We start from the raw sequence: 24,136 nt of genomic DNA, 5'->3' as shown, positions 1-24,136 counted from the left end.
AAAGTTAAACACATAAATAATTAATAAGACACTATACTAAGTTCATCAGAAAACTCTTTTTATGATAAAAATTAAAAGGAATCACATGGGTTAATCATTTTTGCAATTACAGTTTAGTACATCTTTAAAGACAATGAGCATGCAAATGGTAGAGTCTGAATGTCAGAATCTTTGGAGGAATAAGATATTTGGGAAATGAGAACTCAAGGTGTGAAAGGAGAGTGACTTTGCTGATGATTAACCATGTAAAATTATCTTACTTTATCTCCTTAATGATTACTTTTATAGTGAGTGGAATTGCTTTTCAAAATGCCTCCTCACTGATTTTGTTTTAATTTTACTTCAACATAATTTTAAATATCTTCTGGGAAGTGGAATTATGCAAGAGTTCACAATGATGTAGATCTATACTAGATCTAAAACAGGAATCTTTCATTTTTTATACAACTGCCGGTTGTCAAAATGCTGCTTTCTCTATAAAAGCATTAGATCATAGTGGAAGTGAATTTATTGCCAAGTTAGGAATGCCTGAATTCAACTGCAATAACAAAAGGATTATATGTGTTGAACATTATAACTTATCTGGCATACATAAGACGAGCAGACAAGACTTAACTTTCACACTCTGGACTTTGCCTGACCCTCACCCCCACCATATTTTCCATCCCAGTAAAGAACACCACCACCCACTTCCTTGTCCAAGTCCTTAAAGTTTTGTCTGGTTCTAGGCTTGGCTTCCACATTCAATCAGCAAGATGGCTGGATCTACCTCAAAAATCAAATCACCAATCCACTTCAGCATGTGAGTTTGAAAGCCACCATCATCTTTTCAGGAGAATCCTACAAAACCCTTGAAATTAGTTCCTTGTCTCTCATTTACCACACTACTGTTCAAATGACCATTTAAAGGTTCAAATTGTTCCTCCTCTGATTAAAATTCTTCATTGGCTTCCTACTGATTACATTTAAAATGCAAGCCAAACACTTTATCAAAGGCTACATGATGTTGAACTAGCCATTTACATATTGTATTTTGAGAAATTAGCTTTATTGAAGTACAGTTTACATACAATAAAATTTACCAGTCCTAAGGGTACAATTCAATGAGCTTTGACAAATAAGCTCATGATATACAACAATACCAGCAACACCCAAAATTCCCTTCTGGTCCCTTACAGTTAATCTCTTCCCTCAATCTCCTGGCAAATTTTTTCTGGAAATGGCTAGATAGTAAATAATTTAGGTTGTGCACCCATACAGTTTCTACAACTACTCAAAGGCAGCCATAATAGGTAAATAGCAATACATAAATGAGCATAGCTGTGTTCCAATAAAAATTCTTTAAAGATTTATTGATTTGAGAGAGAGAGAAAGCACATGCCAGGGAGGGGCAGAGGGCAAGGAAGAGAGAGAATCTCAAGCAGAATCCCCACTGAGTGGGGAGCCATGACCTAAGACAAAATAACAGTTGGATGCTTCACAGACTGACCCACCCAGGCACCCCTCCAATAAAATTTTATTTACAAAATAGGCATCAGGCCAATTTGGCCCACAAGTGATAGTTTTTCAACCAACGACTTGTAGTCATGAGATTTAAAAAAATGTTTTTGATTATTTCTTAGATATGTTTTCAGTCCCTGTCTCCCTGGTCCTCCTGCTGGGACTTCAATTACACATATTTTACATCATTTAATACTATCCTGAAAGTCAATGATGCTCTATTCTTTTTTTGGTCTTGTTTTGTTTTTGATATCTCTGTACTGCCTGGATAGCTTCTACTGCAATATCTTGAAAGTTGAGCTTTTCTGCTTTAATGTCATCCAATATGTTTTCCATTTCAAATGCTATATTTTTCAACTCTCAAAATTCCATTAGAGTCTTTTTTACATCATGTATTTCTCTCCTCTTTATGATCTTGTGTTTCTCTCCTTTCTGAATATGTGGACTGTATTTATAAGAGCTGTTTTAAAGTGCTTACCTGCTAGTTGCATCATCTCCACTTTAGGGGTCTATTTCTTTTATTTTTCTACTGATTATGGGTCATATTTCATTTATTTGCATGTCTAGTAAATTTTTTGTAAAGATTTTATTTTTAAGTAAACTCTACACCTAATGTGGGGCTTGGATTTACAACCCTGAGATCAAGAGTCACATGGTCCACCCATTTAGCCAGCCAGGTGGCCTTCTAGTAGTTTTTTTTTATTGACTGGTAGATATTGTGAACTTTATGTATTGATTGATTACAGGATTTTGTTGTATTCCTTTACCTGTTGGTTCACAGTTAAAGTACTTGGACTCAGTTGGATTCTTTTGAGGTTTGCTTTGATCCTTTTTGGTGTAGGTCTAGAGTAGCCTTTAGTTTGCTGCTAGTTTTGCTTCACTACCGAGTTGACACACTTCTGAGGATTCTATCCAATGCCTTGTGTTTTGTGAGAGTTTTCCACTCAGCTGATACGGGCACAAGTGATTCCCAGTCCTGTTTAAGCTCTAAGACTCTTCTGTCTTCTCCTTTCTGGTGGATTCTTCCTTGGCTTTGGGTAATTTTCTCTCATGCATGCTGAGCTCAATACTCAGCCAAAGACTTGAAAGGACACCTCTGTAGGTGTCCTGGGCTCTCTCCAGGTGCAGCCCTCTCTTCTCTGAACTATGACCCACAGATTCCATCCACTCTTTGACCACCCTAAACTCTGATCTCATACTCTACAAGGTAGAAAGACTTCCAGGGTCCAGGTTCTTCCCTTCCTGCACTCAAGCCTGGAAGTGGTCTCCCCATCATAACCTAGTCCAATTGTAGGGATCAGCTTCATTTTCTCCTTTTCTCAAGGATCCTAGTTATAACTGCAGGTTGTCCAAAATCTGAAAACCACTGTTTAATATATAATTTATCGAGTTCTCTAATTGCTTAGGGCTGGAGTGTAAGTCTCACCCCTGTCACTCTATCATGACAGAAACTATAATTCCCCTTGTGTATCTTTTTACCTTATCTTCTACTTCTTTCCCAGATTCCACACTGTGGAATTGAGGAATTAGAGGCCTTGAGGTCAAGAGAGGTCTTGCTCTCTTCTTGCTCCCTGAATCCACAAAACTCATTCTCTCTATTTGTCACACGCTCTATCTAGAATGCTTTTTGCGTGGATTTTAGTTAACCACTCTCCGTGAGCTAAGTTAACCTACTTAGCTCAAGTGCTATTTCTTTGGAGAGGACTTTTCTACTTTTCTAACCACATATAATTACAGTGTTACTCCCTACTATTCCTGGCACTCACTCTATTTCCTTCATTGTACATATCACTCTGCAAATACCTAGTTTATCTATTTGTTCAGTGTTTTATTACTCGTGTCTCCCATCAAAATGGAAACTTCATGATGGCAAGCTCTTTGCTTTCCTCTTTCACTACCATATCCTAGTTCCTAGGCCAATACCTGCAACACAATAGATGCTCAATAAATATTAGTTAAATTATTATATACAATATTGAGGACATCTCATCATTCTATGGCCTTTTATACAATAGTTGCTGCCTCTGATCATTTGAAATCCATATAAAGCCCAAAAGTTCATAAATAAAATGAATTAAGTAAATAGTGGTATTGCATGCAAATTCGGATGTGTATATTTGGATGGAAGATCTGTCAAGAGCATCTGAAAAGCAGTCTTGTGGTGGGTAGCAGATTGGTAGATGACTCTTTAGGTTCCTTTTAATGTTTATGCCTTGTGAAGGCTGCTGGTGATCTTCATGTTGCTACATCCTGAGTTTCATGCTCAGTTCTGTGAAACTGAGTTCTGTGTCCTAAAGCAAAAGATAAAGTTCTGAAGAAGAAGAAGAAGAAGAAGAAGAAGAAGAAGAAGAAGAAGAGGAGGAGGAGGAGGAGGAGGAGGAGGAAGAGGAAGAGGAAGAAGAAGAGGAGGAGGAAGAAGAAGAAGACTTGGCAAATTAGAAAAAATAATAAAGATCAAAGAGAAAAGTCTAGTCCTTCACAATGTTATTTTAAGTTACTTTCCATAAGATGCCACCCAGAATCTTCAGGTGTGATTTGTTAAAAGAACCAAGCTAACATGTGCTGGTTGGTTGGTCAAGGGCAAAGTGTCAGTGTGAATGAGAGCATTGGTTGTCATCAAATGACACTATCAGCTCTAGGAAGATTTATTCTGGCATCAGCAGGGATGGACTGAATCCTGTCCCTGTTCCTAGTTCACTGTGTGACCACGGATGGATTACCTCTCTGCACATCAATGTCCTTACCCTAAAGTTGAAAATAATAATGCTCGCCCCCAGAGCTGTCATTACAAGTAAATGAAATTATGTGGAACTGTCCAGCTGAGTGCCTAGCACATAATCAGTAGCAGTAAATCAATGCTGTCTCCATGACAGTGTGAACATTTAATTTAGGAAAAAAAGGTAAGGATGAAATTATGCAATTAATACTGACCCTTTAATCTAATCCAATGACAGATGAAATTGATCACCAGAACACTCATCTAGGAAGGGATGTTGCAGAGAAAGTAAGCCAGGGTTTGGGAGGTCAGACAAGTTTAAATGCTGACCTGATCCACTCACTGGCAATGAGATGTTGGGCAAACCACTGAAACTCCTTACATGTGGGTTCCTCCTCTGTAAAATGGGTCTAACACAGGATTATTAAATTACATAGGAGAAAGAACAGAACTACTTAGAATAGGGCTGAGACTAGTGAAGCCCTGGTTTATGGAAGGCATTATTTGTTAACTATATAGAACTATTCAGGGAACATAAATGTTCATTTCTGGGCAAATTTACTTTTTTTTTTTTTTACAAGGCTGATAAATTGGCAAAAGATCAAAGTGTGTATTTTTGATCTTCTGGTAGAAAATTTTATCAGCTCTATAAAATAACCTCTGAAAGCTTTTCCAGATCACTGTAGGCAATCCAAGTCCTGGATTGTCATCTTTGCAGAGAATTCCTGCCAAGTAAACGGGAGATGAGATGTCCCAGAAATAAAGTAAGCAATCCCTCCTTCCTTTTCATCAGAAGGCAAGATTGATAGGCATAAAATTAATGATATGTGGGCAAAAGAAGCTAAGAATCCCCCTGGGTAACTGATGGGGAAAGGCGCTGATGGTAGATATGGATCTTAAATATCCATAAAGTCTAAAAAGGCGTATTCAGTGAACTCAGTTCTTGAAATTGATAGAAAAACTCAGGCCAAGCATACAAATGAAGTGAAAATATGCAAATTATGTAGCATTTGTCAAGTCTAACCTTCATTATCCTCGGGGAAAGGCTGCTTCTAAAAGAAAAAAAGAGGATAATTGTAATCTTCATTAGTTACACAAAACTATCCAGGTGTATTTCATTCAGAATGAATGTAAATATAGATGGTTTCACACATTTTAGAGCTTTTGACACTGTATTTTTGGAGTGAGATTCTTGAGAGGGTTGGGTACATGGCACTAGTCTCTATGCAACCATTCTTTCCCATTGGCTATATCTGATTACTCCTGTGAACTTTCTTCTCAAAGGAACCATAAACATGAAAATTATTTAGGACAGAATAAGGGACCACTTACAGAAAGAAAAAAAGAGAGAGAGAGAAAGTTTGTGGACTCCGAGTCACATTCAGTCAGGACTACTTTTTAAAATTTTTTAAGCCAAGAAGTGACTGCATTTTGGCATAAAGTAATCCCTATTGTATGTTTTGAAATGGCTTTCACAGTTTTTAACATTTTTAAAAAATATTTTTAAAAGTAATCTCTATATCCAACATGGGGCTCGAACTCACAACCTTAAAATCAACAGATGCATGCTCTACCGACTGAACCAGCCACGTGCCCCTTAGCTTTTACAGCTTTTTAATGTGAAAGATGATTAGAATGTTGAAATGTAGAATTTTAAAATAATGCAGTAGAAGATGTGCTTGTCCTTGGACTTGTGCCAATTCTACACTAAACCATTAGAGGTTCTCAAGACTGCAGAACTGTGTTCCTTAGTTTCCTTTCTAAGGAGAAACCCACCCTCTGTGTACCTGGAAAAGTAGACTCTTCAGCCTAATTTTTTTCTAATCTACACCTAATTTCTGAGCCCTTTCGTAAGAGGCTATCCACATGTTCATGGGACGCTTGGGTGGCTTAGTTGGTTAAGCATCCCACTCTTGGTTCGAGCTCAGGTTGTGATCTCGGAGTCATGAGATTGAGCCCCCTTCAGGCTCCCCGCTCAGTGCAGAGTGTGCTTGAAGATTCTTTCCCTTTGCCCCTTCCCTGGCTTGCTATCTCTCCTTCTTTCTCTCTCTCTCTGGAATAAATAAATCTTTTATTTTTTTTTTTTAAGGAGAATACCCACTTTTTCTTTCCTGTTCTTTCTCTATCTCACAGTCCTTCTCTTCCTCCATTAGCTTACCTGAAAAGCTCTGTTGTCTCTATGGCGCTGAACAGCCTCCATAAAATTATCCGCTAGACTTTTCAGGAAATAGGTTGAATGCATTTTGGAGTTAATTTGGAGAGTTTCACAGATCCCGAGGGAAAGAAAAGCATGAACACAATTTTAATTTCTATTCCACTGATACAAATCCCAAATGTAGAAACAAAATGAACTCGTGCTGGAAGAAATACTATGCTTTAAACAGTTGATGCTGTTTCTAACAGGTTTAGATTGGCCAAGTTATCAGTTCTAGCCAAAGTTTTACATTTTTGAAGAGAATGATTTATAAATATAATTCCAGCTTACTCTGGGTGCCACTGGGGTTTTAAAAACGATTTCATGCAAATTATAATAATTAATAATAATAAAGATTATAAAAGTGTTTTGTATCATTGTGAATTAAATACCATACTAAGAATGAGAAATTAAAAGAAAAAGTTTGGTATTTTTATGATCAGTATGAGTTAAATGATAAATATATAAGCTATCACCTTATTTAACTTTCTACTTATATTACTGAACAGACTATACTCATACAATTTATGATCTCTGGCCTTAAAACGATAATGGCAGCATTTTCTTTAAATGCTCTGCACACTGCCAGTCCCCACCAATTCTTTCTTGGACTCTGTGACATTGGTAACTTCCTATTCCTTTATAGAACACCATAGAATGTAGACTGCTCCCTCTACAATCTCTCAGATTGCTATAAATGCCTATTCACCACTTGCTTTTTAGATTTCTTCATCACTGGTTAAATGAACTAATTCCTGGAAATTGCTCAAAATGGAGCCTGACACAGAACAAAAATTCAATAAATTTTTCACTTACTATTATCTTCATTGCTACTAACTGGACTCATTTGCCCCTCATTTTAAGATTTTGTAGAAGTGGGGGCACCTGGGTGGCTCAGTGGTAGAGCATCTGCCATTGGCTCAGGTCATGATCCCAGGGTCTAGGGATCGAGTTCCGCATCAGGCTCCCTGTTGGAAGCCTGCTTTTCCCTCTGCCTATATCTCTGCCCCTCTCTCTGTGTCTCTCATGAATAAATAAGTACAATCTTTAAAAAATTTTGTAGAAGTGTGATTTTTTAAAATTCGGATTACGTTGTAGTTAGAGCTTGAGTTTTCTTGTGTTTGCCTCCTTTAATATTTTACTTTATTTCCATTAAAAGAAACTTTAAAACATACCAAGGAAAATAAACTTCCATTATTATTTTAGGCATTCAGTCCCACTGCTTGGAAACTACGGAAAAATATTATGACCTAATGGTCTAATTCTGTATAAAATGCACATGCATTTATATACATTCATTTTATGTTAGCAGTGCATAGAAAAAACTCCAGAGAAGGAATAGATACTAGATTGTTAATGGTAGTTAACTCCAAGGTTGAGATTAGAGTGGACCTATCTTTACTTTTTAAGCAATATAGTTCCATAAAGAGTTTAAAGTTTCAGTAGTTTGTACTTTTGGATAATCATAAAAACAGGGCAGCCCCGGTGGTGCAGCAGTTTAGCGCTGCTAAACTGCCCGGGGTGTGATCCTGGAGACCCAGGATCGAGTCCCACATTGGGCTCCCTGCATGGAGCCTGCTTCTCCCTCTGCCTGTGTCTCTGTCTCTCTCTCTCTCTGTGTCTCTATGAATAAATAAATAAAAATTTTTTAAAAATCATAAAAACAATAAAAATTTAAAAAATACTTGATTCTGTTTCCAACTATATTGGTCAGTACCATCCACATTCCCTTTAGACACTAACACTACTGTGTGTGTGTTTGTGTGTGTGTGTGTGTATGTGTGTATATACACATACAAATAGTACAGAGCCCAAATCTCATGTTATAATGATGAAGACATTATTGAGAAGAAATAAAAGTGCTTTCCACCTTGTTCATAGCCCTTTATACTACCCTAGCCCTGTCATCCATTAAGGCTTGCTCCCCATCCACTTCCCTGAGACTCTCACCTGGTTTGGCCTAAAATACTTGGTCTCATCATTTTGGCCAAGATCCTGCCTCTATCTCAATGGACTTTATGTTTGGAAGTGGACCATGATGTTGGACCCTAGAAGTTTCTCCATGCACTTGCTTCACTCCTTCAGCTGTCAGACTTTTGTGGGAACCCACTCCCTTGCTCCAGCCTCATCATGGGAACTGAATTCCTGAGCCAATTCATTTTTAAGGGGGCAGATTATCTGGAAGTATGGTTAAATTCTTGGGAAAAAAGAGGAATCAAAACAGAATAACCTGCAGCATTTGTACTTTATGTAAATGCCCAAAGCCTGGAGAATGCCTGGCTTTAACTGGAAACACTACCCCTTGACCAAAGCACAGCCAAGTCATGGTGATGTCGTTTAGGTGATAGACATTAAATAATACAAAGATGGAAGAAGAGGTGTCATTGTTGCTTTGGGACATCCAGACTATCTGCAAATGCCATCAACAAGAATGCAGGACTTTTAAAAAAGTAGAATAATGAAAATAACATGGGTATTTCATCCTTAATGTCCCTCAGAAAAGAAACAATTAGGAGCAGTGGGATCCACCTCAGCAGATTAAACCCAGTGATGGAGGTGGGTCATGGAAGATTCCCTATGGTAGGACGGGAGCCTTCAGAAAAAATCCAGTCTGCTTCACTATGGGAAATTTGCCTCCAAGACCACCACCCAGACAGAAGGAAAGTTGGTTGACAATCTGAGCTCCCTCCTGAAATCTACCTCACAATTGATACAGGGTTGAGCAAGGGGCAAACACAATCAAGAAATTTCTATCACTCAGCACCTTGGCAAAATTCAAAGGTCAGGTCAGAAATTATCAGCAAGTATTTGTGATGAGGAAATCTTTTGCATCACTTTTCTGAACCTTTTCTAGGTCACAAACCTAGAATCTGATACCTGTTGACGTTCTTCCCAGGGCAATGTGTACAAGAACATGGAAGTTTGCATTCTGTCTCAGAGACTTCAAAGATACCCCCCCACCGCTGCTGCTTTTAAACTCAGGGAAGACCTTTGGTTGGGTTGATTGAGTCCCACATCAGGCTCTTCTCCACAGGGAGGCTGCTTCTGCCTCTGCCTATGTTTCTCTCTCTCTGTATCTCTCAGAAATAAATAAGTAAGTAAGTAAATAAATAAATAAATAATAAAATCTTTGAAGGAAAATAAAAAAAGACTCTAAATCCTATTCTGAAAAGCTAAAGACCCGTAGGAAAACATCCTTTTGCATTAACCATATGAAAGCAAGGAATTGTTAATACAGAACTTAAAAATAATCAGGAGGGAAATGGTGACCTTGAATACTGCTTTATCAGACGACAGATGGCCAGGTGAAGGTCCTAAGAAACAACTCATGTCAATTGGAAATGATGTGTAAGCCTCACCCCTCCCCTCCAAAAAAGAAGAAGAAATAACTTATATCTCATAGCTATAGTTTTGGAAGTTCCTAGCCAATAGAAATAATAATGATGGTCAAAGTAAAAACCATTGACTGTATACCTACCCCATTCCAGAACTCAGGCACAAGCTTTGCTTATTTAATAAGTAATTACTGAGAATTTTAGTGGCCATTTGTTTTTAAGAAAGAGTCGGGACTGAGGCAGAGGAAGAGAGTGAATCTTAAGCAGGATCCACACTCCAGCACAGAGCCTGACATGGGGCTCGACCTCATAATCCTGAGACCACGACCTGAGCCAAAACCAAGGATCAGAGGCTCAACCGACTGAGCCACCCAGATACCCCTTAGTGGCCATTTTAAGTAAGTTAATACATAGAGCTTAGAAGAAAGCTTGACACTTAGCAAGTATTCTAGATAAGTCTGCTATTATTATTACAGTCAGGAAGTACAACGGAGCTAGTGGGTTTATATAAAAAGGCCTCCCTCCCAAGACACCTAACACCACCCCTCCCTGAAAATCCAGTGATGTGCCCCAGAGCCTGCTTGAGAGCCTAATATTCCCCTAACAGCTTAAATGTTGGTTAAGTCTGCCAGAAGGTATGTTTAGCATAAACATCAAAAACACTGCTGAAACCCGGGATTGAACCAGGGACCTTTAGATCTTCAGTCTAATGCTCTCCCAACTGAGCTATTTCAGCTTGCTCAGGCAGCTGTTCCTGTAGAACTATAATGGAATATATTTGTGCTATAACAGTAAAAAAAAAAAAAAGGTCAATATTCTGGTTCAGCTGGAGGTAGACATTTAACAAATAGTACAGAGGTGTAAGGCAAGGTCCCTGTTTCTTTCTTCCATTTTTAAAAAATTTTTAAAAATTTATTCATGAGAGACACAGAGAGAGAGAAAGAGAGGGGCAAGAGACATAGGCAGAGGGAGAAGCGGGGAGCTCCATGTGGGACTCGATCCCAGGACCCACAGGATCATGCCCTGAGTTGAAGGCAGACGCTCAACCACTGAGCCACCCAGGAGTCTCAAGGTCCCTGTTTCTAAACTTGAAGTAATACATAATTTCACTTTTTTTCGGTTATGTTTTTAACTGCCCTGAAATCTGTGTTTCCCATTTAAAAACATATCACGGGCTCTTCTTGTGTCAAAAAAAATGTCTTTAGTTGGCATGTCTGTCTAATATATGCTTAATGTCTAGAAAACTGGCAGCACAGTCCACTTAAATAATGAAATATCAATCTCCATAAAAGCAGTGTCCGCCTAGACGTGTAGACATAGCCAGGATTGGAAACCAGCTGAGGACTACAGCTCCAAGGAGACTGCGAAGGGGACATGGCAGCCACAAAGGGAATAAGACAGATGAAGTAAACTGAAAGGCTGTGGTAGCAGGGTAATGGGCTTCCAAAGATGCCCATGTTCTAACCAACCCCCCAGAAAACACAGCGTGTTCAGGTCGCTGGCAAAGGAGAGGGCAGTAGCTCATCAGTTGAGCTGACATGAAGAGAGGATCCTGGATTATCCAGGTGGGCCCGAGGTAATCACAGCAGTCCTTCCAAGTGAAACAAAGAGGCCGGCCAGACAGAAGCCAAGAGATGGCAGCGTGAGAGGGAGGCCACCTGGCATTGCTGGATTGGAAGAGAAGAAGGGCCATAAGGAATGGGATGACCAGAGGACACTGGACAAAGCAAGCACAAAGGGGCAGCCCCATTGACATGGTGGTTTCAGCCCACGGACGCTAATTTTGGTCATCTCATCTCCACAGCTGTAAGAAATTAATTTGGCGTTGTAGTCAGTCACTAAGTTTGTGCTAATTTGTTACAGCAGCAATAAGAAACTATGATAAGTTCATAAAAAATGCATTTATTAGTGCCAAGGAGGGAACAAATGTGAGACTCCTCTCCTCACCACCACGCCACGTGGGGAGTCAGAGCTGGCTGAAGAAGATGTGGCTCTTCCCGCTGGTGGCAGAGAAGTTCACTGGGGAGGCATAGGCCAGAGCTCGTCTGCAGTCAGCAAGTGGGGGCTGACCAGTGGGGGCTTGTCCACTGCGGTACCCTCTAAATTCCCTGGAGAGGAAGCACCAGTGGGTCTTCTGCAAGCCCCTGGCAGCTGTGCTTTTCTTTACCCCCAAGTTTTTATTTAAATTCCAGTTAGTTAAAAAATAAAAAATAAAAAAAAATAAATTCCAGTTAGTTAACATAGAATGTAATATTAGTTTCAGGTATAGAATTAAGTGAGCCCATCACCTGTTCAGCCCACGTCCCCAACCATCTCCCCTTCAGTAACCATCGGTTTGTTCTCTAGAGTTAAGAGTTTGTGTCTTGGCTTGCCTCTCTTTTTTCTCCCGCTATGTTCATTTGTTTTGTTTCTTAAATACTATATATGAATGACATCATATGGCATTTGTCTTTCTCTGACTGATTTATTTCACGTAGCTTAATACACTCTAGCTCCATCCACATTGTTGCAAATGGCCAGATTTTATTCCTTTTTTCACTGAGTAATACTCTACCTCTTCTTTATCCATTCATCAGTCAATGGACATTTGGGCTATTTCCATAATTTGACTATTGTTGACGATGCTGCTATAAACACTGGGGTGCGTGTGTCCCTTCAAAATAGTATTTTTGTATTGTTTGGGTAAATACCTAGTAGTGTAACTGCTAAATCATAGAGTGGTTCTATTTTTAACTTTCTGAGGAACCTCCATATTGCTCTCCAGAGTGGCTGCACCAGTTTGCATTCCCACCAACAGTGCAAGAGGGTTCCTCGCCAACACCTGTTGTTTCCTGTCTTGTTAATTTTAGTCATTCTGACAGGTGTGAGGTGATATCTCATCGTGGTTTTGATTTGCACGTCCCTGATGCTGAGTGGTGGTGAGCATCTTTTCATGTGTCCGTTGGCCATCTGTATGTCTTTTTTGGAGAAATGTCTGTTCATGTCTTCTGCCCATTTTTTAACTGGATTATTTTGTTTTTGTTGTGCTTTTCAGGGAAAGAGAAATCCCTTCCTCTACATGCCACCTAGCAAAGGAGATATTGTTAGAGGGGAGCTACAGTATCACCGAGCAGGACAAAGAAGACTGGAAAACAAGGCACTGATTGATACTGGTAGAGCGTACTGATCCTGCTTTCGTAAACAAAACTGAATATGTGATATATGTGCATAGATATTATAATAATATTTGTTCACACTTATTATGTATTTACTCTGCATACCAGGAGCAACTCTAAGCATTATGCATATATTAACTCATTTGCTTTTCATAATAACCTTCAACTGAAGAAATCACTATTCTATGAATGAAGAAGCTGACACACCACACTATTAAATAACTTGCCCCAGATTACATGACTAGTAAGTGGCAGAACAAGAATCATGATGGCTTCATAAGCATGGAAAAAAGAAACAAGAAATATATATATATATATCAGCCAACTGAATCTTAGAATCTTAGAATGTATGCTATCTGAAATTCTAAAAACTTAAATGCTTTATTTTATGTCGCCAAGGAATTCTATAGTTTGAAACTAAGTTATCTTTGGTGAGTTAAAGTCTCATATTCTTTTATCCTAAATAATTAAAAAAATCTATAAACTCAATAAATAGGGTCGGTAGGGTTGTAGCTAAATTCTAGTATTGGTTTAAAATAGATTCTATGTGATTTAACATAGGAGACTGAATCTAACATCATTTTTTCACGGTCACAAATTTCTACACTTCTTAGATATTTAGGTAGGCTCAGTGTGGTAAGAATCTGGTGACTAGTTTCTCTGGGCCTCAGTTCCCTCATCTGTAAAGTGGAGGTGACATCTGTTAGGGCTGAATTGTTCGCACCCCCAAAATTCTGATATTGAAATCTCGACTCCTAGTACCTCAACATGTTACTGTATTTAGAGAGGACATCTGAAGAGGTGATTAAATAATACACAGATGTGAAACCAAAGACAGAATTCGAATTTTTGTTTCAGATGTTGTTTTTAATTTCAAGGATTGACTCTCTATTAATCTCTTTGTATTGTGCAGTAAATGTTTATAGAAGGAAGGAAGCGCACTTCTGTCCCAAATGTAAACCTTCTAATTAATATGGCAGATACTTTGGGGATATAAAACATTTTCCAAAGTAACAAAGTCTTTTGTCCAAAACTTGGGGTCTGATAATCAGATAATCACTGTAGTTACAATTTCTTTCTATAACAGTTTGGTAGAAAAATCTATTTTTTAAATAATAGGACATTGCTTCAGCTCCTGGTGAGGCATAGGTTCATTTCCAAATGTTTCTTTGGAATATAAAGCTAAATTGTTCTATGTCAGGATACCTTCAAGCTGTGGATACCAGACATTAGAGTTCGAGAGGCCTGACCCTTTGAATGAAAAATAAAATGACATTTTTTAGCAAACCTCTGAATGCTGCAGAAAAACAGCTTTTACCAAAATGAAACCCAAAAAATGTCAGAATGAAAGACTAAGAATCTTTAAAACCAATCTTCTCAAGTCTATGTCATTTCTCTTGAACAGCTTTGCTCATACAGGCCTGTTGCCCAGAAGTGGTTTTCCTCAGGATAAACCATGGTGGTATTAGATTTAAAACAACCCTGTTTTGGATTTCTTTTCCAAATTGGCTTTCTTTATGAATGCATCCACAGAGGCTTCCTTCTCCTATGTGGCTTGCCATTCCATTTATCCCAACACAAGTGAAACACTGGCTCTAGGAGGCAAAAACCTGAGATTCTAATTTATTAATAATGACCGCCCTCAGTCAAGGAAATTAATTCATGGCATGTCAAGTATCAGAAATTCTGATGTTCACGTATTAATAGGTACATTTCACAAAGCCTGCTTTCATCTGCTTCATATTCCTGTTTATTCTCTTCTAGTGCATCAGTCCACAGTAGGGATTACCTGGGAGACCTGGCCAGGTAGCTCCAGGCTAGTCCAGGCAGCTGTGCTGGTCTGAGCTACCTACAAGGCAGGCCCCACCTGCTGCAGTCTTGAGCCTCCCTCCATGTGACTGCTCACATTAGGGACACAGCTGCCATGGCCCCATTTGCCTCCCTGCCCAGGCACCACCTCATAATCCTGCAGACTTCCGAATCCTCCTGACCCAGGTGGTCAGGTTGAGACCCTAGCTCCAAGGGCAGAATAATGGAATGGACCAGGACCATCTGGACTTTCAAGTTTCCAAGTTTGAGTCATATGATCATTCCATGACCTGACCCGGAACCTGACTCAAGGTCCATATATCCTTCACACTAGGAAATTCCCCAGATCATTTACTCCTAGAAAGTGGATAGAGTACCTTTTAGAAGCTGTGTTGACTACTATGGGGACTCCATTCATTGTGGATTTGCCATACCGAATGCAGGTTTGGTTGTGAACATGACCTAGCTGTGACCTTAATGTCATGTCTTTCACACAGTGGAACAAACAGCCCGTTGGCCTTCGATTACATTCTTACTTCCAATTGGCCATATTGAAATCTTATAGTCAAACATCTCTGGGCCTGTTTCCTTAGTTCTGAACTAGGTCATTCAGATCCTGGCCAGGCCTGACTTCTAGGATTCCATGGGTCATTAGCCATGGGGTGGGACAGAAGAGACCAGGGGGCTGAGGGGTGGTTATGACCATCAGAGAACAACCCTCAGGACTCAGGTTGGTGCCCCTGTGCCTGAAAGACTTGTAGCTTCTACCAAAAGTCTTAATCCCTATGTGCCGTGTTCTCCCAGTATGTTTCTCTGCTGCTGCTGACTGATTCACCATTGACAGGCTGTGTATTTTAAGCTAACTTCTCATTAGAGGTGCTAGATTTTCACCAGTGAATTTACAGTTTATGGAGCTAGGAGCTCTTTTGTAGCACAAACCAGAGCATCTCTCATGCTCTGAATCACAGTGGAACGAACCTCTAATAGGCTCCATAGGACCCTGGTTTCCAATACATCAAGTCAAGTGTTAAAGAATTCCAAAAAAAGTAACTAGAAAAGTGGTTTAAATACCAACTTAAGTTACAAATTGCTTCCACCTAGGGAATTTTAATTGGTCATGAAATTCTTTTAAAGTTCATAAAAATTTTAAACCAAATAACAAGGAACTTCATCTGATTAAAAGAAAAGGTTGTCCATCATGATTCTGTTGTGTTAGGTGCCAGAGTGATTGATTAGAACAGCTGTGAGGTGCCTTGAAATGATCTTCTAAACTGGGGTTTCCTGCCCCCTACCCCCATAGACTTTCTTACCCAAACTTTGTGAGTTTTTAATTTACCCTTAACTTGTATGATACAGTTGGTCACAACCGCCAGGTTACTTCATGAGCCTCAAAAAGCCCAGTAATTCACTTCCCACTTCTCTGCCAAGATCTAGAACCTTTGAGTTGGCCCTTGGTTAACTGTCAGGTGACCTTTGCCACCTAGAAAGCAATATTTAAGGGGATGATCTCTCTTGACTCTACTTCCTTCCCCTCCACATGAGTGAATCTGATTATGAAAATTAATCCTTGGGAAGCTAAGGGAGGGACAAAACTGTGTGTAACGGTTGACAAAGTCTGAACACAAGGTTTCTATGTCTCAGGCCCCTCCCTTGCTAGCAAAATCCTCATTTTCCAAAGTAGATCTTCAGACAGTTTCGGAAGTGCCCCTGATTTTCTTTAGCATTTGAAATAACAAACTGCTTTTTAGGCCCTCCCCTTTTTTCTTAACCCTACAACCTGTTAAAGTATACAACCACATGTAACCTTTGAGGGGCTGGCTTGCAAGACAGACATGTGATCACTCTTCAAAGAAACATTGAGAATCATTACTTTCTATCCTGTGATTATATCTTATTTTCTTCTTCTACATTCTTCTCTTCAATAGAATTCTCTTATTTTCTGAGGAAAAGCTCTTTTACTCTCATTTAAAACCTCACTCCAGGGGTACCTAGGTGGCTCAGTGGCACCTTCTGCCTTTGCTTCAGATCATAATCTCGAGTCCTAGGATTGAGCCCCATGCCAGGCTCTCTGCTCAGCGGGAAGTCTGGTTCTCCCTCTCCCTCTGTACTCTCTCTCTCTTTCAAATAAATAAGTAAAATCTTTTAAAAATAAATTTAAAAAATAAAGCCATACTCAAAGCAATCCACCAACCACAAGACTTTCATGTGTAAGAGGAAAAACCACCTCCAGTGGAAAAGATACTTGTGCTCAGCCCTGGAGAGACCCCTAGAACCACATCATAGTTCCAACAGCCCAAAGTCCTCACAGTTAATGTAAGAGAAATACTGCGTGGGCTGGTGACCAGTGTTATTCCCTTCCCTCTTGGTGTCTGCTCCTTCTCTAGGGGACTTTCAGGTACCCTTCTGCACCTACTCTCACCTGTCCTCCTTGAGCTTTCTACTGTGGAATCCAACATCTCTTTCTCTGGTCTTTTACTCTCCCTCCAACCTGAAAACTATCTATTAACACTGGGACCTTACATGATGGTGATAAACTATCAAAATTATTTGGGAGTGCTACACCTAGGAAAGTTTCCTTAAAGGAATAAGTCTTAGTTAAGGGAAATGTTGGTAATGGTGGAAAATTCAAGTCCATGTCAAGTTTTCAGGACTGAGACTCTGTATTATGACACACTTGAAAACTTACTTGAAAACTTTAACTTGATTAAACTTTAATCAGTTTAATCAGATTCTGGGCTTTCCAGCATTCCCACCATGACCTTGAATCCTGTCTCACCATTTCTCCACCATGACCTTGAAGCCTGTCTCACCATTTCTCCACCATGACTTTGGAAGCCAGTCTCACCATTTCTTGGGGCTCCCTATTACGTGCAGGCAGAGAATTTTGAATGGCTTCAAGATATTCTAGGATGTAGAAAAGAAACTACACAAAGTCATTTAATATGATTTAGTTTTGATAATTCAAGCACCAGAACACCAGAACAATGCAATTCTTCTAAGGGCCCTGGGACCTCCTTTTTATATAGAGATATAGAAACTGAGAAATTAAATGACTTTCGTTGGGATGGAACAAAAAGTCAATAATAGAGTAGAGAAGTGCAGCCATATTCTGTAAGTCTTTTTTTAAATATTTTATTTATTTATTCATGAGAGACACAGAAAGAGAAAAGCAGAGACAAAGACAGAGGGAGAAGCAGACTCCATCCAGAAAGCCCAATGTGGGACTCGATTCTGGGACTCCAGGATCATGCCCTGAGCCAAAGGCATATGCTCGACCTCAACCGCTGAGCCACCCAGGCATCCCTATTCTGCAAGTCTTGATCTATTAATCAACTAGGACACAGCTCTGTTGCCTAAAAGAGGCAGGAGAATAAAGATTCAGCTTGGTGACATTATAGGCTTAGAAGTCAATAGCATGTAGTAAGACTGCAGAAATTGAAAATACTCTGCTATTCAAAACTTGTTCACTATTGAAACATTTTAATACTATAGCAAATCCTGCCTAAAATGTAATATGAGATTATTTGCTTCAGAAGTATTCATTTGATTAGAAGAAGTGTAATGTCTTTCTCAGTTTAATTGGAATGATGGGCGTTTAGTCACATGCAGCCCCAAATCCCAAGAGAGTAATTCTATACAATTTACCATCAATAGTTAATTCTTGTAAGCTATTGAAGAGAGAAGAATTAAAAGGCAACTCTGAAATTAGAAAGCTATGCCCATCAAAACCAAAAGCTTTTCTTTCATTTCTTTGGAAATTCTAAGTCACAATTGAGATCACCCATTTTAAAACCAAATCAGCCAGTTGCCTTTAGAAATGGATAAACAGGGATCCCTGGGTGGCGCAGCGGTTTGGCGCCTGCCTTTGGCCCAGGGCGCGATCCTGGAGACCTGGGATCGAATCCCATGTCGGGCTCCCGGTGCATGGAGCCTGCTTCTCCCTCTGCCTATGTCTCTGCCTCTATCTATCTATCTCTCTCTCTGTGTGACTGTCATAAATAAATAAAATTAAAAAAAAATTAAAAAAAAAAAAAAGAAATGGATAAACAACTATCGACTGTGTGTAGCCTAGGTATCTCTCATGGTGTATTACATGGTGCCTTGGGGTAGACACAGCTTAAATTGGATATCCTGTGAGTGATCAACCCACTTACAGAAATATTTTTCTATATTAAATGTATCTTTCCCAGAAAAGTCAACTTTTGCTTGGATTGGTGCACTATTGCCCACAGCAGCAAACAGATCAGTGTATTTTATTCTCAACCATACTATGACGGATCCTGCTTAGGAACAACAAAATGAGACCCACTTATTTTTGATGAACCCATTTTCACCACCACAACGATTGGGAAGTTGGCAAGGCTTGCCTGCTCCTGAGGTAACAGGGGCTGCAGGTACTTAGGTCTCTACAATTAATTTTTTTTTAGGTCTCTGCAGTTAAAACACAACCACACTTTCTTATGACAACCATTTGAACACAATGACATGTCACTTCATACATGCTTGACCTTTTGGCCAAAGAGCAAATGTTGAAAGCACACTGAGATTTATATCCCCTTGGAACATTTGAATGAAAGTCGGCACAAGGATCTTCTGGTTAACAGTAACACATAAATGCAAACAGCAGAAGGAGGAGGAGCTTTCATTTCTCAAGTCTCATTTGTGTATGTCCTTCCCATCCTAGGCCCTTGATGGAAGCTCCACCCATCACAAAACAGCCTTCCCTTGGGCACTGGGCCCACCAACCACACTGGACAATTCGCTATTGGCCTGACTCTAAGGGTAGCTCTTATTGGAATGAGATAAGTTGGCATTGCTTCACTACTTTTCTGAGAATTTAGAAGATCCATGGTTAATAATGTGGAGGGTGTTTTCCAGTCTTTTTGGTTTGCCTGCTGCATCTTGATAAAGACAATATAGACTTGAATTTCCTAAGTTATAAGGGAGCCAAATAACACTTTACCATTTTGTTGTTTCTCAGTAAGGTTTTCTTCAACCCTAAGGAAGGCTGCTGTTTGTGTTAAAGTCGTTTTTAATCCTTAACACACATGTACACAAAATGCCCTCTCTCTCTTTGCTAGAGATACTAATTTCAAGCAGCATAATATCCCAAATGACTGAATGCAGACATCATAAATGGGCTAAATACATATAAAATGGCACTTCACAAAGAAGGAATGCACATGCCCAATGAACACATGAAAAAAAACTTAGTCCTACTAATAAGGCTGAAAATGCAAATACAGTGACAACTTGTTTTTTTCTCCTATCAAACTGTCAAACAATTTGTTTCAATGATGGTACTAAATGTTGGCAAAAGCTAGATGAGCCAGACAGTCTTGTGCACTACTGGAGAGAATGAAGTAAGAGAACATTTCTGAGGAGCACACTGACCACCTATATCAGAGCCTTCTAGAAGGCAAAAGGAGCTTTTGTTTCCATATTCCACTGCTAGAAGCCTGTGACAAAGAATGCTAGCTGGCCCCAAATATCCAGTCTCCTTTTCTTCTCTTAGAAAAAAAAATAGCTAGGTTCATAGAATTAAAACTAGATTTCCCAGCTTCAACAACGTTAGTAGAGAAAAACAAATAGGGTATAAAACCTTAAATACAGTTAGTTTGTTTTGAAAAAAAGTTCTACATATTTAGCCATAAGAAAAGAATAAACAAATATAAGGCAAGAGTTTAGCAACAAGTACCTCTAAGAGGTCAGATTATGAGTAACATTCCTTTCTTTTTTTTTATATATATCTTCTATGCTTTCCCCCCAAATGCCAATGTTAAAACCAGAAAAAAAAATACCACTGAAAGACAGAGGCTGATATGATTCACAAATGTTATACAAGTGTCAATACAGCAAGAATCCCTGTCATATTGCATGATAATCATAGACATAGCAGCATGACAAATAGTGCAGGACAAAGTAATGCACGCTAAACATTTTGCTCTTTAAACATTTATTTTAAAAATTATTGTTTCAAAAGGAAATAGTGATTTCATAATCACTGTCATCTTAAAATTTCCATTCTAGATAGATAGAGAGATACTTTGGATAAAGGTATGACAGGGGTGTTTCACAGTGCTTAGGGTCCACTCTAGGAGGTCACGTTTATTTTTTTTTTAAGATTTTATTTATTTATTCATGAGAGACACACAGAGAGAGGCAGAGACACAGGCAGAGGGAGACGCAGGCTCCCTGCAGGGAGCTTGATGTGGGACTTGACCCCAGGACTCTGGGATCATGCCTTGAGCTAAAGGCAGACAGTCAGCCACTGAGCCACCCAGGCATCCCCTAGGAGGTCATGCTTAAAGAAAAAGATGAGTGCCTGGGTGGCTCAGTCAGTTAAGCATTTGACTTCAGCTCAGGTCATGATCTCAGGATCCCGGGATTGAGCCCTGTATTGGGCTCTATGCTTATCCTTCTCCCTCAGCACCTCCCCGGCTCATTCTTTCTCTCTCTCAAATAAATAAAATCTTTAAATTAAAAAATTTTTTTTTAAAATAAAGAAGCACCATCCAATAACCAACAGCAATGGAAAGGGAAGTCTAGTCTTACCAGGTGCACCTCAAAGCACATCAAAAGGGTTAAAGGTCATAGCTCAGCTGAGTCCCTTCTTCTGCTTCCTAATTCTGTTGAGGAAACTCTCATCCACCAAACCCTTTCTCTCTTCTTAGCACCAACTTAAGCACCATTTTTTCCCTCTGGTCAGAATCTTTTCTTTATGTGTCTTAATCTAATCGCCTTTCTGCCCAACATGGACTTCTCCTCCTTTGTGATTAGAAGGTAGAGCAGGCGGTGGGGAGAAAGGGACCTGGCTAACAGAGGATTTTCTGTAGCCAATGGGGAAGGGAGGAGTACACATAGGGCTAATAAGATTTATCCCAGCAAGTAAGGAGCAACTCTACCCCAAAACAAGTGATTGGATCCCTTTGATGGGTCACAGATTAATTATATGGAGAGTATAATTATATGGAGAGTATTAGTCAATCACTCTTTCTGACTTCCTCAATACAAGCTGTGAATTCGGTCAATACAAGTGCTTCCATTTTTGAAAAATGCTCATGACAATATAGGAAACCTATTCTTGAAACTTATTGTGGAATAACAAAATTCTGACAACACCCACACACAAATCACAGTTTCTACAGAAGAAAGGTAGAGCTAAGAGAATTACTGGACTGTCACCACATCATAAAATAGTAACTTAGAATTCCAAAAATCACTTTTTTTGAAGCGAAGAAGAGACCTACACTATTAACCTAAAGTTATTAATAGTTTTTCTCTGTTAAACAGTAACAAGAATTATAACTCATGTAATAAAAATCTCATTTCACTGACATTAATGGCATTCTCAGGGTTGTAAAAAGCATTGCATATTCCTTTGAAAATGAGAGTAAAACTCTTTGCACCAAATTTTTGATATTCTTAAAACTTTTAGAAGCATCTTATAATTCATTTTGTCTGATTGCTTATATATTAATTATAAGTTGATAAAAAATCACACTTTTTTACCACACAAAAAATAACAATACTAAGTGGGAAGAATAAGATCTTAAAGAGTAGCTAGGTCTCCTTATCCTGCCCCTGTGTTGCCACTGCAAGCCAAAATTTGACATTTCACTTAACAATGACAAACTGTTTTTAATAAAATGGGCACTACTGCCTCCGAGTGGCGGGTCATTCTCAGAGTTTAAATTTCATTAATTTCAAATCTTCTCAGCCTAACAGGAGAGAATTTTGAGACTGACGAGGTATATATAGTTTCAAGTTTAAATTCTGAATATGATATTGTAGTTTAAGGACACAAAGAGTATATTTTATTTAGAAAAGTGTATGAACAACTCATTAATGTGTGAGGTTGGCTGGCTTTGTCCATAAAATCTGTGTTCCACAGAGAGCAGAGGGGTCTCATTTCTCACTGCTTCCCAGATGATGCTGTTTGACATTCATGTTTTGCTGGTGGCACTTTCACCTCCAATCATCAGAAACACTGAGCCACCAGGTGTATAGAACTCATCACTCATGAAATGCTCTGTGGAGAGAAAAGCACTATTTTAAATTATTAATTCATCAGACTGGGATTTTTCTATTTGCTATTTCTAATGGTAGAATGGTAGTGAAGTTTAGTTTGTCAAAAATAATAAAGATTTTGGATGATGGTTCTGAGGAATGGTCTGAGCAAGTGATATGGGCAAGTAGCTGTTCCCACAAATTGCACAAACTTGTTAAAAATTAGCAGCTAACAATATAGTTTGCCCAAATCAAACGTGATATAATTAGTACATTAGATTTTGAATGACATAGTAGATAAAAGGTGCCTCTATCTTTTCGTTCACTCTGAAACGAACCAAACACATGAAGAAAAATAAACAATAATGGCAACTCAGTCTTTGAGGAGAATGGAAAACACTAAATAACCAAATCATGAAGTGAGCTGGGAACTTTGGGAAGAGCTGGCAAAGCACAGACTTCTTCAAAGCAATGAAGCATCCATGAAGCCAATGACTTATAGTATGGAACAAAAAGATCTATGTGCTTGGGCTGGGCTAGGGGATACAGAACCCCCCCTTGAATCTCACTTGACTCCATGGAGTGGCAGGGAACAGGTAAGAATGTCATAAATAAATGAAACAGCTAACCCAGTTATTTAGACAAACAAAATGAATCCAAAAAAAGCACACAAAAAAATAAAGACCGAAAAATGATAGAACTAAAAGGATGAATTCAACAGTTCTCCCTTCCTTCCTTTCTTTCTTTTTGTCTTTCTTTTATACCTTCTCACCCCATATATATTTCCTTCATACCAGTCTATTCCTTCAGTGTCAATGGGGAGGGAAAGATCACAACTCCCAGGCATCCCACAAAGTAGGCAGGTCACCTTAGACTCAACCTTTACCCACTCAAAAATTCATCTCACATTAGTAGTGAGGATTTGGACATCACTCTGAATTGTCATTTTCCTTACTCATAAGTCTAAGATTAGCATCCAACAGTTGTTTCTTTTTTTTATAAAGTGTATTTTAAAGATTTTATTTATTTATTCATGAGAGACACAGGCAGAGAGGGAGAGGCAGAGACACAGGCAGAGGGAGAGGCAGGCTCCATGCAGGGAGCCCGACACGGGACTCGATCCTGCGTGTCTAGGATCACACCCTGGGCCAAAGGTGGTGCTAAACCGTTGAGCCACCCAGGCTGCCCCAAACAATTGTTTCTTTAAATACAAAATGAGTTCTAGCAATTTTGGGCTGGAGTCTTTTGAGTTTTCTATATACAGTGTTATGTCATCTGCAAAGAAAGAGAGTTTGACTTCTTTGCAATTTGAATGCCTTTTATTTCTTTTTGTTGTCTGATGGCTAGGCTAGGACTTCTAGTACTATGTTGGACAACAGTGGTGAGATTGGGCATCCTTGTTGTGTTCCTGACCTTA

General features: G+C 39.1%; 2 non-coding genes across 2 annotated transcripts; both read right to left on the bottom strand.

Annotated features, from left to right (window-relative positions):
• Positions 1-10,408: 10,408 nt before the first annotated feature.
• Positions 10,409-10,481, bottom strand: TRNAF-GAA. Its single transcript has one exon. It is a non-coding gene; the product is annotated as a tRNA-Phe (tRNA).
• Positions 10,482-23,541: 13,060 nt separating this feature from the next.
• On the bottom strand, positions 23,542-23,691 carry LOC121498412. Its single transcript, XR_005989778.1, has one exon. It is a non-coding gene; the product is annotated as a U12 minor spliceosomal RNA (small nuclear RNA).
• Between the last annotated feature and the right edge of the window lie 445 nt (positions 23,692-24,136).

Source organism: Vulpes lagopus, chromosome 8 (genome assembly GCF_018345385.1).
Source record: "Vulpes lagopus strain Blue_001 chromosome 8, ASM1834538v1, whole genome shotgun sequence".
Taxonomy (NCBI): domain Eukaryota; kingdom Metazoa; phylum Chordata; class Mammalia; order Carnivora; family Canidae; genus Vulpes; species Vulpes lagopus.
The sequence above is the reverse complement of the archived record's forward strand: the minus strand, read 5'-3'. Positions and strand labels throughout refer to the sequence as shown.